The sequence below is a fragment of the Jaculus jaculus genome, chromosome 5 (assembly GCF_020740685.1).
Source record: "Jaculus jaculus isolate mJacJac1 chromosome 5, mJacJac1.mat.Y.cur, whole genome shotgun sequence".
NCBI classification, from domain to species: domain Eukaryota; kingdom Metazoa; phylum Chordata; class Mammalia; order Rodentia; family Dipodidae; genus Jaculus; species Jaculus jaculus.
Window position 1 is genome coordinate 119,050,521 of NC_059106.1, and position 15,159 is coordinate 119,065,679.

Genomic DNA, 15,159 nt, shown 5'->3' on the forward strand with positions numbered 1-15,159 from the left:
GGTGGGAGGCTGAGGTGGATTTGGGGCACTAGTATGACATGTCATGTCCTTTACAAAGAGACCTCTGACAGCAACTTCTCCTGCAGGAATAAGCATGGAGTGAGACAGACAAGAAATTCCCAGAAGGCTAAAGAGATTGCTCATTTGTTAAGACACTTGCTTGCAAAGGCTAAGGACCCAGGTTCTATTCCCAAGTACCCACGGAAGACAGATGCATAAGGTGATGCATGCATCTGGAGTTCGTATGTAATGACTAGAAGCGTGGTATGCCCATTTTCTTTTTCTCTCTCCCTCCCTCCCTCCCCCCCCCTCAAATAAATGAATAATAAACTCCCAGAAGCAAGGGAAAACTTTGCCTAGGGTCAGGCCTGGAGCATTTTAAGCCCATCCTCAGGCCTGGCCAGTCTCATGGCCTTTGCTGCTTGTAATGTCCCCAACAGATCCCTCTCTATAAGGAGCACCCTTTCCTGCTGACCTTCTGTGGGGATCTCACAGCCTGAGACACACAATAGTACTCTTCTCACCCATTTCTCTCATACGACAAAGTGGAAGAGAAACCCGAAGCATCCATCTCCACCCAGAATGTAAACACTGAAGCATGAACCTTATTGGGGACCCCATCCCCTGACTCCTGGCTTCCAGACCCTGATGCTTGTGAATCCTTGGGTAAATTAGAGCCCAAGGCCTCAAACCCATCACTAGTAGACAGAGATGTATAGATGGAGGTGCTCTGAATGCAGTCCCGGCACCCAAGCTTATCTCTGTGCCTGTACACCTGTGCTTCTCTCCAGAAGCTCAGGATCTGGTGGAAGTGAGAAAAAGTAAAGAACTAACTTGACAGTTACAGCAGCAGCACATGGCCCCAGAGGATCCTACCCTACCTAGAAGCCTTTGCCAGAAACTTCCTGAAGGAAGTCAGTCCAGAGTCCTTCAGAGAGAGGAGACCACGAAGGAGGCTCAGCAGAAGTCACATTCTGAACTCATGGAAAGCCTGGCTCTGGGTTCTGGCACCTCTTTGAGGATCCTGGTGGGGACCATACCACAAAGGCACAGCAGAGAAACAGGGCTCCCCTCAGACCCTCCATGCATGTAATTCACATTCAAAATCCTTTAGAGGGCTGGAGAGAGAATTCAGTCAGTAAAGTGCTTTTCTCGCAAACATCTCCAGAACCCATGTACAAAAGCTGAGTGTGGTGGTGAGTGACTGTAACCCTAGTAGTACTTGAAGAGTGGAGACAGAGGGACCCCTGGGACTCACTGACTGGCCAGCTTTGACTACTTGGCAAGTTCCCTGTCTCAAAAAGCTCCTGAGAGGCCCTACACCCACAGTTGTCCTCTGGCCTCCATGTGTTTAGATGTGTGACCACAGATGCTGCCAACCACACATCAACAATTCTTGGTACTCTACCACCAGCATGTCGAGGAGGGTTCCGACCACAATAGGGACTCATGAGTGTTTCTAAAACTACTTGTATCACCAACAAGAGAGCAAGGACAAGTTAGCTCTACCTCCTTAAGGACTTAAAAGGTACATATTGAGGCCCTGAAGATGCCTTGGTTCCCAGAAGTGTTCTCATCTTTCTTGTCTCATTTCCCACTAGAGTCTAGATGATTTTCAAATTTCAAAGGCTTATGAAGGAACAAGCCACCAAGGATGGAGAGCCTGACTTAGAATCAGGCAGACAGAGATTATCTGTCTGTCTAGAAGATGTCCTGGGAGAGGTAGAAACAGGAGTCTAGCTGCTTTGGGAGCCCTGGCAGGGAATGGCTCCCAGAATTGGAAATAGCTTCCCACCATGACCTGTAAATCTCCTGTGGGCAGGTTCCTACATAAACCTGCAAAGAGCCTTTATTTTCTCCACCACCTCCCTCTCCCAACTCCCCTCCTCTCCTGCCTCTCTGGTCCCTCCCTCAGACCGCCCTGTAGTCAAGAATGAGACCCACATCTCCGTGTCCATGGCGATGGGCCCTGTATGTCAGATGCTCTCCAGAAGAGCATTGTAATGAAACCTTTCAGCAATAACTGTACTAGAAAGGGACTGCTGGAAATCAGCCTTTCCAGCCATGAACAGCGACAACCAACAAGTGGCCCCTGGACGAGGCTGGAGGCATTGAAACTTCTCCACTCCACAGCCAGGTTCCTCCTGCTTGAACAATCTGCTCTCCATTTGGGATGCTCACAGAGCCCTTTCCTAAATCAAGTCTCCCATCCTCCAACCAGCTTCCCTGACTGACCTTCACCCATCTAGCCACATGCCTCAAAATAATGCTGCTGGTCACCATCTGTTCTCACCAGCCAAGTCCGAAGTGCCAAGAAAGCAAGGGCCAGGCCATATGCACACTGCCCTCCCCTCATGGAGAGTCAATAGGTGATAACAGGCAACCATTAGAACTCTCCAGAAGCTGAGCAATAGTACCCAACACATCGCTCAGCTTTCTAGGAAAAGTTTTATGTGATTACAACTAAGACAAAATTGAATATGATCTATCTAGTCATTAACTATACCTACTTTTTAAAAAGAAATTATGTCTATATCAAACTTTCCAAAAATACAAGTCAACCAACCCATATCTGTAATTTCAAAAACCTCAGGGTTAGTGCAGAACAGGGGAAGGAATCTTAAGCTCATATTTCAATGTGACCTGATTTGAGCTAACATTATACTTACAATGTTGGCAGCAAAAACTTAATCTAAACAAAAATGAGGCTTGCATTTTGAAGACATATATTTTACTGCAAACCCATGAAGGTATTAATTTTAAGATCTTCCCTGGATCCTCCTGAGGTGTTATACAATAAATGTACAGTAAATGGATATTTCTTTTCTAAAATCAAACAGTTCTGGATTCTGAAACCACCTTCCTAGAGTGTTTCAGATAAGGGGTTATTACAGATCTTTATTTAAAAAGTTTCCTCTAGGGCTGGTGAAATGGCTTAGTGGTTAAGGTGTTTGCCTACAAAGCCTAAGGACCCTGATTCAATTCCCTAGGACCCACATAAGCCAGTTGCACAAGGAGGCACATGCATCTGGAGTTCAGTTACAGTGGCTAAAGACCCTAGCACACCCCTTCTCTCTTTCTCTTTCTCTCTCCCTCATAAATAAATAAAATATTAAAATAAATAACATTTTAAATTTTCCTCTAGGTAAGAGTATCTGAGAGCTGGAGAGATTGCTCAGCAGGTAAGACTGCTTCCTATGCAAGTCTGAGATCCCCTGAGTTCAACTTCCTAGCACCTGCCTACACAGCTGGACATGGCTACACCTGTCTGTAACCCTGGTTCTGTGGGGAATACAGACAGGAAAATCACTGAGGCTCAAAAAACATGGCAATTTCCAGAATCAGTAAGAGACTCTGTCTCAAGGAAACACATGGATGAGAGATAGGGGGGAGATGTTTTCCTCTTGCCTTAATGCATGCATGTACAGGCATCTGCACACACATGCATACACCACATACACTATACACATACTACACCACACATGCTACACACATGCATACACAATTCTATTTCTGATTCATGTATTGTCATTTCTGCAACACATTTAGTGGATCCTGCATCATTTTCTCCAGTTCTTTGCTTCTCTCTCCCCTGTAGGAGAGTACACAACCTTGATCTTGCTACAGGGATTTTTCAGTAACTTCTTCTAGAAGATACTGTATGTCTCATTGACACCAGCCTGGGCCAAGCATGGGGCAGTGTGTTAGTTTTTCATCACTGTGACAAAGCATCTGAGCAAAACAATGTCAGGGAAGAAAAATTCATTTGGGATCAAAATTTCAGAGGCTTCAATCCAACCTGTCAAGGAAGGTATGGTAAAGCGGAGTGACTCCCAGTAAACAGAAAGCAGAGAGAGGCCTGGGACACAATACAGCCCCCAAGGACATGCCTTCAGTAAACTGCTTCCACCACCTCCTAAAGTTTCTACAAACCCCCCAAACAGTGTCACTAGCTAGAGACCAAACCTGCAACATCAGGCCTGTGGGTACATTGCATATTCAAACCACACCAGGTAGACACACCATACGCCTTGTCTGACTTCATTTTTCAAAACTGTTGTATGGGTCAGCATATCTATGTAGCCAAGAAAATGGCATATCCCACCCAGGTGAAAGATGTTCCTTTCACTTTGGCCCCAGAGTAAGAAACACATGGTGGCTTCATAAATAAAAGTTAAGAAAAGCCAGGGTCCTAAATAGTAGAGCTAAAAACCTACAAAACTCTTAAAAGAGGATGAAGGGATAAATCTTCATGACCTTGACTTGACAACAGCTTTGTACATATGACATAAACACAGGAACAACAAAGAAAGAAATTTGACTTCACAAAACTTAAATATTTGTGTGTGAAGGACATTATCAAGAAAATAAAAGGATGAATTTAAAATATAAGAAAATATTTACAAATCATTTATGTAATGAGGACTAGTATCTAGTATGCAATGATTAAAAGACAGAATTTAGAATCACCATAGGAACAAACCTCAGGGCTTGTCTGTAAGGAAGTTTCTAGATTAGGTTAACTGAGGTGGGAGAATCCACCTTGGCAGTGTGTGGCAGGCTCCATGGGCTGGGATCCTGGATTGTATGAAAAGGAGAAAGTGAGCCAAGCACCACCATTCCTCACTCTCTGCATCTTGACTGCATATGCAATGTAACCAGCTGCTTCATGTTCCTGCCACTACGCCTTTCCTTCAACTATAAACCAAAAAAAGTCCTTCCTTCTTTCCTGAAGTTGCTTTTGTTACAGCAACAAGAAAAGTAACACACAGCCTAATTTTAAAAATAAAAATTGGGGGCTGGAAAGATGGTTTAGTGGCTTAAGGAGCTTGCCTGTGAAGCCTAAGGACCCATGTTTGACTCTCCAGATCCCATATAAGCCAGGTGCACAAAGTTAGGGCAAGCTCAAGGTCTAGAGTTCAATTTCAGTGGCTGAGGCCCTAGCACACCAATTCCTCTCCCTCTCTCTCTCTCTCTCTATCTATCTATTTATCTTTCTCTCCCAAATAAAATAAATAAAAATAAAAATTGGCCAGGGACTTGAATTGGCATTTCTCAAAAATAAATAAATGAAAATGGCCAACAGACCCATGAGAAGATTCTTAACATCATTAGTTACTAAGAAAATGCAAATCAAAATTACAACGAGAGACTATTTCACATTCATGAAGATGGCTATAATTTTGAAAATGGAAAATAACAAGTATTGGTATATGAAAAATTGCTAGTATACTGTTCATAGAATTATAGACTAGTATAACTACTTAGAAAATAGCTTTGTGAGTCCCCAAGAAATTTAAAGCATAAGGAAAAGCTTAGTCATAGAATGTTTGCTTGGCATATACAAGGCTCTGAGTTCAATGCTTAATACTGAACAGAAGAAAAAAAGTGACAAAAATTGCCATATGACCTGGCAGTTTTATCTAGTGTGTCCCTTATTGGACAACCAGACATTGAAAGCTAGCATTAAAACAGATACATGCAGACTAAAGGGATGGTGTAGTGGTTAAGACACTTGCCTGCTTGCCTGTGAAGCCTAAGGACCCAATTCAATTCCCCAGAACCCATGTAAACCATATGCACAAGATGGCCCATGTGTCTGGAATTTGTCTGCAGTAAGTGAGGCTCTGACATGCCCATTTTCTTTTCCTCTCTCTCTCTCTCTCCCTCCCTCTCTCTCTCTCTCTCTCTCTCTCTCTCTCTCTCTCTCTTTCTCAAGTAAATAAATATTAAAAAAACAAAAACAGATACATGTACACCACATTCACAGCAGCAGAATTCAAAGTAGCCAAAAGACAGAAACAGCCCATGTGTCCATCAATAACAAACTGTGGCATATATATGCAAGTGAGTATTATTTAGTCATGAAAAATAATGGAGACCTGCTAGACACTAGAGCATAAATGAATCCTGAAAACTAATGCCAAGTAAAGGAAACCAAATACAAACAATTCACCTATTTTATTATACCACTTATATGAAATTTCCAGGAAGGGATATACAAAGAGATCTCAGATCAGTAATTTCTACAGGGCAACAGGGAGCTACATTTCATGTGTGTGGCTGTCCTTTAGGGCTGATGAAAACATTTTCTAACTAGAGAGTGGTGGCAGCTGTACCACATGTGAAAGTACTAGAGGCATCAAAATGTTCGCTTTACTAGAGTTAATATTATATCAATATTGCTTTATTTTTATTTTGTTTGTGTGTGATGGGCACATGTATATGTATATTCATATGTGAAGGGTCTTGTACACATATGACATGGGCATGTGGAGGCCAGAATTCAATGTAAGGTGTCTCTCCTAATCACTTTTCACCTAATTTTTTTTTTCTCTTTTGTTGTTGTGGTGGTGGTGGTGGTGGTTGTTTTGGTTTTTGTCTTTCAAGGTAGGGTCTCACTGTAGCCCAGGCTGACCTGAAATTCACTATGTAGACTCAGGCTGGCCTCGAACTCACAGCGATCATCCTACCCCTGCCTCGAGTGCAGGGATTAAAGGTGTGTGCCACCACACCCAACTGCCTCATTTTTTGAGACAAGGCCTCTTACTAAACCCAGAGCCCACCAATTTAGCCAGACTAACAAGCCAGAAAGTCCCAGGGATCTTCTTATCTCTGCCTGTGCAGCGCTGGGATTATAGGTGTGTGTCACTATGCTCAGTTTTCATGTGGGTGCTAAGTGTCTGAACTCTCCCCACACTTGTAGGGCAAGTATTTTTTCCACTGGGTAATCTCCCCAGCCTTCAGTGTTGCTTAAATTCTAAAAAGGAAAAAGAAGAAAGATGAACAATGACCAGGGTTTAAGACCAGAAAATCTTCTGTTATGGAGCCTTCCAGCTATGACCCAGAATGGTCACTGGTCACTGATGTCCTTAATTTGAGGTGGGGAAGCCAGAAAATGTGAAAAGTGGCTAAAGCATCCAGTTATGCCCCCATCTTACAGAGCCTAGGCCATAGCCCAAGGTCAGTGACCGGGTCATTGTCCTGTGAGTCTAAGGGTAGAAAGACTGAGCACACTGGCTTTCATGTCTCATCCACCAACAAACTGGGGTGAGCCCTAGTTGCTAGATACAGAAGATCCTGGGCAAGAGGCTTGCCACGGGGCTCTCTGGCATCTGTTGTGGCTGATAGGGTCCTGGCACACTGAAGTGATGTGTCCCTGAAGCTCTGAGTAATTCTGAAGCCAGAGGCCCTGTGCCAGTTGGTGACGGCATTGGGCAGAAGAATAGCCCAGCCTGGAGCCCCAAGAACTGTGTGGGAGAAGATGAGGCTGTAAGACATAGGGAGAGTTTTATGCTGAAAACTTTGTATTATTGTGCAAAGACAAAGAACTGACCACTGGAGCCTGTGTCCTTCCCAGAGAAAGACAGTAGGTTTGTATCAAGGTTGACCACATAGGAGAACTTGGGAACCTGACTTCACCTATCCAAGATTCAAACTCAAGGGCAAACTCTAAAGCAGCAAATGTGAAAACCAGGAGCATGGAGTTGGAGAGTTCCACTTCTCTCTCTGGCCTTAAAATAGATTGCTAGGGAAAAGACCATCTCAAGGCTCATGTAAAGATGGGCCGGTGGCAGAAAATCTTGTCTAAGTCAACACAAAAGCAAGTGGCTTCCATGGAAGTGTCCTTGCAAACCAAACCCACAGAGCGAGTAAACAGATTGGGTGGCATTCATGGAAGCTTTGAAGGACACCCCTTGTCTGCAAGAAGTAGAGGTGGTTTTCATGTGGCTCTGAGAGAAGAAGCAAAGATGAGTAGCCAATCTTAAGAAAAGAAAGCCACCTTCCCCATCCATCCCCCATCCCCACGCACAGCCTGGCTGTGAGCCTGGCTCACCCTTCTAATTAGCCTAACTTTCCAGTGTGTCTACTTTGAAGATCCAGAACAAATGCAAGATGTCTTTGTGGGGGCTGGAGAGATGGCTTAGTGGTTAAGCACTTGCCTGTGAAGCCTAAGGACCCCGGTTCGAGGCTCCGTTCCCCAGGTCCCACGTTAGCCAGATGCACAAGGGGGCGCACGCGTCTGGAGTTCGTTTGCAGAGGCTGGAAGCCCTGGCGCGCCCATTCTCTCTCTCTCTCCCTCTATCTGTCTTTCTCTCTGTGTCTGCCGCTCTCAAATAAATAAATAAAAAATTTAAAAAAAAAAGATGTCTTTGTGCTTCTCTATAAGAAAATATTGGTTTTGATTTTGCTTAAGTAGTTTTCTGTGAAGGGGTTGTACAGTGGCTCAGATGAAAGCAAGATAAGCTAACAATATTGGTATAATTTGTTAGAATAATGACATATGCAATACAAATCTTATCAGTTGATTGCAGAATACCCAGTTGGTAGGCAATATAGTCTGTGTATTTGTTTCTGTTAGCTAAAAGAACCCAGAAACACTGCTATTTCTTGCCATTTAGCATGTCCCCCATTATATCAACTGAAATGTGCATTTTAAAGTCAAGGTTTGCTTCTACATATCAAGAGTTCAGCATCGGCTAGGTTCAACACTAATATTTCTCCTCATTAGAAAATTCGGGTAATAATATTAAAAACAAAAAAGAAGGCCATAGAGTATGTGGATCAGAGCAGAAATCGCATAAACCTGTGGCCAATAGCCAGCATGAGTGAGCAGTAAGACTTGGCAGGGCTGCACCACTGGGATTTGGGGAGGGTTTGTCTCCACCACCCAAGCGAAGGGTAGCCAGCAGCAGAAGCGCACGTAAACACAGAAATGAAGGCAATGTCAAAACCAGTCTTTTAGATTTTAATGATGGGCTGGAGAGATGGCTCATGGCTACAGCACTTGTCACGCTATTCTGAATTCCTGAGTTCAGATCCCCAGACGCCATGCTAAAAATAAATAAATAAATAAATAAATAAATAAATAAATAAATAAATAAGAAGAGATGGGGTGATGGCTCAGTGGTTAAGACACTTTCTTGAAAAGCCTGAAGGCCTGGGTTCAATTCCTCAGTACCCACATAAAGCCAGATGCACAAAATGGCACATGTGTCTGGAGCTCTAGGCCCTGACACACCTACTCTCCGCCTCTCTCTCTCTCTCTTTCTCTGAAAATAAATAAATAAAACTTTTTAAAATGGATAAATCATGCAGAAGCTATGGAAGGCTTCTGTAAGATTTTCCCAGAAGCTTACTAATGGAGCAGTGGGTGATCCAAGACCTAGTCTCATGAAGTGCAAGACAAGTGCCACCCTGAAAGTTGTCCACTGATTTCCACAAATGCATACGTGCTCACACTCACATATACACTACACCAAAATAACAAATTTAAGTCTTTTAAATTCAATTTTGATGATCCTCCCTCTTCTTGATCCCTCCCAATCGTCCCACATCCCAGACCCACCTAATCCAAGCCAGGAATGAGCACAAAGTGCCTCTCCTTCCCTTTAGTGATTCTGAGTGCAATCCCAAAGTGTAATGGGGACAGGGCAGGTGAAACAGAAGAGAACAGATTCTAGTCCCAGTCCTTATGCCTGAGAGCTGCTCAAACACAGTTTCCTGGCGTGAATCTTCAGTAGCAGCCGCTAGCTTCCAGGTCAACATTTCCTCATCATCTCTCCCTTTCTTCTACTTTGCTCACAGCTCCTTAGGAGCCTTGTACATTCTTTTGCACCCTGCCTGCATCTGGGTGCTGTTCCAACAGCCCAAGAACATGACCTCACAGCAGTGGTCAAGAGGCCCTTGTTGCCTCATTTTACACTCATCCAGGCTGTAGAGCAAGATTCAGATTCCATGGCCCCTGGGTGCCTCCTGCTTCAACTCTCTTGGTGTTGGCTCAGTCCCTCTCTCCTCCACAGTATAGACAGCACCTCAGGAGCTGTCTCCCTCCCTCAGCCCTCTGCATAGTTCTGAGGTGTTCAAATCTTCCTCCTGGGAAGCCAAGCCCAGCGCAGTTTCATGCCCGGGATGCTGGTTTTCTGTGAGCCTTATTCACAGTTCACTATCTTTCCCTCTGGTAGCAGGACTTCAGGAGTCAGGGGATGCTGGGCCCTGAAACCGTGGGGAGGGAAATCTAAATGAACATGTCATGCATTAGAGTTCATATTCCAGAAGTAAAGGGACTCTGATGTGAAGAAACTTCCTCCACCCCATGCTGTCCTGCGCTCTTTCCACTATGGCCATAATCCTGAGAGGCATGTCTAGTCTAATACTGAGGTGGAGAGGACAAGGAATGGAAAAAGAAGAAAAAGTTAAGCAGGGTAAGGCACCAAAAGCAAAATCCAAAATTAAAAACAAGACGTGCATGGTGGCACACGCCTCTATTCCCAGCACTTCAGAGGCAGAGGTTGGAGGATCGCTGAGAGTTCAAGGCCATTCAGACACTACATAGTTAATTTCAGGTCAGCCTGAGCTAGAGTGAGAGGCTGCCTTGAAAAACAAAACAAAACAAAAAGTTAAAACTAGATAGCAGCTGGATGTGATGGCTCACACCTTTAATCCCAGCTACCCTAGAGGCTAACTAAGGTAGGAGGACCACAGTTTGAAGTCCATTTGCACAACTTAGGAAGACTGTCTCAACATAGAATTTTACAAAGCATTACTTTATAAATTGGTGGTAGAGCACTCCCCTGGGTGGCAAGGGCTACAAAGAAAAAAATACAGCACACAAAACACCAAGTTCTCAATAGCTAGAAACTGGCTTGGGAGGGATAAAATGATGCCAAGTTCATCATTCAATTGTTCAAACCTAAAATCTAATTTCTGATTTCAACACCTGTCTCCTGCTTATTTTAAAGATGGAATGAGATTTTCAAACCATTAGTGACCCTCTGTAAGTGAGCAGATTTTGACTTTCTCCTGGGATAAATTTCACACAGGGACAGGGATCCTGTAAATATTTATTACTGTGTAGGTGTTTTTTATTTATTTTTTTTGAATTACTGATTTTCATCAAGAAATGGAAAAATAATGAAGACAATATCTCACATATGAAAATCTGATCTTACATTTTGAACCATTTTACAGTTGTCACCTTACTTGACTTTTCCCTGAGGAGACTGGCCCTGACACTATTCAATACAAAGTTCCACCTACTCGACACTGCGCACCTTGGATATGCAGGAAAGGCGGTCTGTAAACTGCGGCCGCCCTGCAAGCACGAGGATGCTGTGCACCTGCAGAGCTAGAGGGCACCTGTCGTGAACCTTGCAGCTTAAAGTTCTTTCTTCTCCACAGTCACCCAGTTTCTAAATGGGTATTGGGATGGCAGAGGATAATCATGGGCTGGGAATGTACTTCAGTGTAGAGCACTTGTCTAGCATGCTGGAGGCCCTGGGTTCGAGCTCCACCATGGCAAAAAGTGAACGAACTTTCAGGCCCTCCCTCAATGAACACAACTGGATCACCTCCGGAGACAAGCTTTTCTGAGGAAATCCTGTCAGCTTCCTTCATGATCCAAGTCTTCTCCTCACTGAAAACAAAACAGAAGAAAACCAGCTTGCCTATCTCCCCACACACGCCCAGCCAAATGCCTGGTCTGTCCCATGTGTTTGGGCAGTGGATGGAGACTCAGCAAAACCAAGCATTTGGCATTTCTATTCGAGAATGTGGGGTGAGTTTATTGGGTTAAAATCGGCTTTGTTTGGGTTTTCACAGCCCTTGTTCCCCAGGAGCTTCACATGGGGTGCCAACATGGCCTGGAAGAGGGGCATGTCAAGTGCCCCCCACCTCGCATTGTTGCTGCGCAGTGAACTGGAGTCTCCGAGGGGAAGGGGAAAAAGGAATTCCTCATTTTCATCCTGACCAGGATCCCCCTTTTCTTTAGCAGCCCCAAGCCGCAATAATCCTTATTCACGAAGCCCAGCCCGGGTTCCTCACAGTTTTCGGGCTCTCTGTCATTGTCGTCTTATCTGCGCCCGCTCCTTCCAGTGGCGCTTCTTGAGAGCTCTTTCACCACAAAAAACAACAACAGCTCCATAATGGCCGACGTGGCCCCTTTCTTCTCTCTCTCCCTCTCTCTTTCTCTCACTCTTTTCTTAAGCTTTCCGACGGAGCCGGGCTATTTAATCTTCCTGAGCCGTTCAAGATGTCACTTACCTCTGATGGTGGGGACAATGGAAATACTTCCAGCCTGAATGCCGACGAGCTGAATGCCTCTGGCTGCTTTGAAGAGTGCTCTTGGAAGTCTCTGTTTCAGCCGCCAAGGCCCCAGTGAAGGTCTTTTTGTGCAATTGCTCGGGCCTCCCAGCCACCCTCACCAAAGGTGTTTAGCATAACGGACAGTGAATGGCTTTGTCGAGAGAACCTGGTTCAAATCCCAGCTCAGGGTTGGACTTATCAATCACTTGTCCTGGGCCTCAGTTTCTCCATTTGTGAATAAGTGAGAATGGTGGTTTCAGTTTCCTTCCCTTGAAAACATAAGAGGACAGTTCCCACATGAATGGGTTATAAGAGTTAAACGATTATTTTAAAAGGGCACATTCACTACTTTCTTCCCTGGAAATGTAATCAATTGATTTATTATATTATTTCCCAGCAACTTGTGAGCTGGCCAATGGAATTTCGACACTCTTTTCTGATGGAAAGGAGTAAGAAGTTCCATTAATTAATTAATTAATTAATTAATGAGTGAATGAGTGCATGAGTCAAAAGCTCACAACCTTTCTCACTTTTGACCTTTCTCCCACATCAAATGTGTCAGCAAGCCTGGTCGGTGCTGGCTTGGGTAAGCCCTCCACGTGCTCCTGCCTCACACCCACAACCTCCAAAGACTGTTCCCTGAGCATGAATGAGAGGCCACTCCCTTCTTCCAGAATACTTCATTACTCCCTGTTACTTACCTGGTTCAAAAAGGAAGGAAGGAAGGAAGGAAGGAAGGAAGGAAGGAAGGAAGGAAGGAAGGAAGGAAGGAAGGAAGGAAGGAAGGAAGGAAGGAAGGAAGGAAGGAAGGAAGGAAGGAAGGAAGGAAGGAAGGAAGGAAGGAAGGAAGGAAGGAAGGAAGGAAGGAAGGAAGGAAGGAAGGAAGGAAGGAAGGAAGGAAGGAAGGAAGGAAGGAAGGAAGGAAGGAAGGAAGGAAGGAAGGAAGGGGGTTTTTCACCTTAGTTTTCCAGGTTCTTGATAGTGTACTTCCAGCCTCCCACCTCCCCATTCCATGAACCCTAAACTTCAGCCAAGGGGTCCTGTACACACAGATTCCCAGCCTTGTGGTTGTTTTTCTTCAGCCTAGAACAATGTCCTTTTTCTTCCTAGGCACTCTCAGATGCCACCTCTTTCCAGGCTCACTTCAAAGGCTCCATCCTCCTTGTACCTCATCTTTCCCCTCAGTGTAGTTCACTTCAGCTCCACAAATCCTTTCCCACGCTCGTCCCTCCCTCCACAAGAGACAAGAGGTTCCAAGGTGAATAGGTCACTCTTGAACTGAACTGGACAGCTTACTCTGGGGGGGTCACTGCCTCTTCTTACTTATAGGCCACTTATTCAGCACCCTGCATAGATATGAGCTAGCCAGCCCACAGTCAGACTGGTCTTGTCACCCACCCATGACTGTCCCTAAACAAAAACTCCAACTCTAAGGTATCAGGTGTCTGAACATGGCAGTTTGTAGACACTGAGTGTCTAGAAGTTTCCAGGGGCCAAAGAAGCCATGGCACACACTTAGTTGTTTTTTTTTTTTTCTTTTTGCATGTGTGTATACATGTTTGTGTGTTTCTGAGTATACGTGTGTCTGCAAATGCACATACATGTGTGTACATGAGTGTGGAAGCCAGAGGTTGACTTCATGTGTCCTATTCAATCACTCTCCACCTTACTTTGTGAAACAGGGCCCTTCACTGAACCTGGAGCTCATAGTTTCAGTTAGACTTGCTAGCCAGTGAGCCTCGGGGATTCCCTGTCTCTAACCTCCCATTGATGAAATTACAGGCACTCACCACGTATTTGACATGATTTCTGGGAATCTGAACTCAGATTCTTGAGCTTATGCAGCGAGCACTTTTTCAACAAAGGCATGTCCATATGAAAGGAGTCCCTATCCCTATGCTACAGGTGACAAACCTGAGGAGGAGATAGGTGAGCAGACTGGATTGATGTCATGCAGGATTTACTGTTGTTGGAATGGGCCAGCCTCATCCAAGATCAAACAGGGACTTTGGTTTGACTAAAGTCACTGACTAGACTTCCTTAGGACTGTTCTTAGAAAAGGTATTTGACTGCTCAAGGACAGCACTAACCCAGGTAAATGACCTGAGGTCACTGTGGTCCTTGGGGGCTGCCCCATTCCTACAACTAAACCTGGGTGGCAGACCGCTCATGGCGTGTGTATGAGCTATACGTCACACATCTTCTCCAAAGCCCCACATGCAGCCAGGGCGAGTGGAGCCTTCTGGAGCCGTGTACAACTTTTCATTTCCCATATCAATCATGAGAACAAGTTGAAGTTCAGATAAAGGCAGCTTGGTTTCCCCTAATTGTTCTGGATTTAGACTGACTGTTTGCACTGCAGACTGCGGCCACTGGGTTCCCGGCGGGGGGCTGTGGCCGGCTCTTTCTCTAACAAACCCGCGTTCATGCGTCCATTCAGATCCATCACCCTGAGATAAACTGTGAATATTGCCCTTTGTCGCCGCTGCATTCTTCCCGGCATTGTGGGGGCACTATTTACGGATTTAAAGGTTCATTTGCACAATTCTTTTGTCAGCAGCACAGGCTCAGAATGGCAAAGCAAGGGCTACCTCTCTTTTCTGGGTTACTGCCCCCGAGCTCTCCCTGAGCAGAATGGACATGCCTGCCCTGGACTTAGCGTGAAGAATGTCAATGCGAAAATTACATTTTTTAAATGACCTGTCTGCTTCCGTGGCCAGGGAGGTCAACGGTTCACAAAGGGTGGTATTTATGTATTGCCACCCACCCCTAGGATGGTGTTCACAGACACACAGCCTTTGAAAAGGATCCCAGGGTAAAGTGTGGTAAGTGGCACAAAGTGGCATCTTTATTGTGTCCTGTATGGACAGTAAGCCCTGTGCCTCTTCCTTAAGCCTCTTTCTTTTAGGTTGATGTTGTCAGTCCTGTTTTGCAGAGGAGAAAACTGAGGCTCAGAAGGTTTAAGAAATTGTTTGAGGTCACACAGCAGTAAAGTGGCAGAGCAGAACTTCCAACCCAAGGATTTCTGCCTCTAGTCTGGGCTCCTGCCCCATTCCTGCTATTCTCTAAGGTCGT